Source organism: Schistocerca americana, chromosome 3 (genome assembly GCF_021461395.2).
Source record: "Schistocerca americana isolate TAMUIC-IGC-003095 chromosome 3, iqSchAmer2.1, whole genome shotgun sequence".
Classification (NCBI taxonomy): Eukaryota; Metazoa; Arthropoda; class Insecta; order Orthoptera; family Acrididae; genus Schistocerca; species Schistocerca americana.
Genome location: NC_060121.1, coordinates 884904583 through 884906255, shown reverse-complemented (window position 1 = coordinate 884906255; position 1673 = coordinate 884904583).

Here is a 1673-nt window from a genome sequence, read left to right as displayed (position 1 = left end):
CTAATTATAGCACTTTTGTGATCTACAAGCAACTGTAGTTTGGCTGAGCTGTCTGGAACCTGCACTATCATTGATATAAATTGGAAACAACAATGGACTCAGGATTCTGTCCTGTGGAATACGTATTTCAGTTTGTGGTGGTTCTGATATGAGTTTAAAATTATGAAAATTGTGACACGATCTCAGCTCAACTACTTGTGACCTGTTTTGCAGATAGAACTCAAACCACCTTTTGACAGTACCCTAATGCCTATTGTTTCAAGTTCCCCTAGTAGTATTTCATGGTTCACAGTATCGAAAGCTTTGAACAAATCTAAATTAATTCCAACAACATGTTTCTTTAATCCCAAATTTCTTACTATAGTACCCTGCTCAAAAACTATGTTGACTGTTATTTATTACTTTATGTTTTTTCAAGATATTTTGTGACCCTGATTTTCATTAATGCCTAAAGTATTTTTAAAAAAGCCACAATGAGTAATATAGGTTTGTAATTTTCTGTTTTGTGCCTATCACCATTTTTAACTTAACATAGAGATTTAAAGCTTATCAGGAAATATTCCTTCACTAAAAGACAAATTTGCTGTGTGTACTAGAGGTTTCACAATACATGATGCAGGTTTCTTAACTATTAATACAGATATTTCGTTCACCCCAGATGACATTTTGGATTTCATGTTTTTAATACCTTTCAGTACTTCATGTACATCTGTTGTGATTGCCATCATATTGATATATACCACTGTAGCTGTCACTGTTGGTTGTTGCTTAAAGTTGCTAATTAAAGTATGGGGAATATTTGCAAAATAATTTTTTACATAGTCTGCCATGACTTATTCCTATAGAGATATTTGCCTTATTTTTTAAGATTCATATCCTGTTCTTTAGTTTGTGGCCCAGCTTCTTCTTTTATAATTTCCTACATCATTTTGGTCTTGTTACTAGCCTCCCTTATTACTCTATCATTGAATAACAATTTTGCTTTTGCTGTTACTTTGCAGTAAGTCTTTTTTTAGGTCTTCACATACTCAAAAAACTGCACATTATGACATATTTTAAGGTTTAAACTTAGTATTTTCATAATTTCACTTGGCTTTTTAATTCCTGGTGTAATCCAGGAATTTGACACTTTGGATCCAAATGATCTGTAGCTTACAAGCACTTTTGGGAAACACATTTCAAAGTTTGTCATAAAAGTGGAAGCAAATGTACTGCAAAAATCTTTTGCATTTGCTTGTGCCAAGTGTTCTAACTAGACATAATTTTTACGACACTTTTGATCTGGTTACTATTTTCGTAGAGAAAAATCATTTGTACTCATTTTGTACTATATTTTCCTTCTTAGGAGTTGCAGTGAGATAAAGGGTTAGTGAGTTACGATCTGATAATCCTATATTTGCATTTGTTACGGTCACTTCATTTATGAACTCTCTAAAAAAGATGTTATCTATTAAACTTTCACTGGAATGTTGTTCTAGTGGGATCTGATACATGTTGAAGCTTTTCAATATGTCAAGAAACTTGTTTTTTACTAAACTTTGCACCAAGAGATTAATATTAAAGTCACCACAAAGAATTGTGGTAGAGTTCTCATTAGAAATAGTGTTGAGCAATACTCCAATTTTTTAATGAAGACTTGAGTGTCCCCAGATGGTGACGTGTAAACTGCTGCA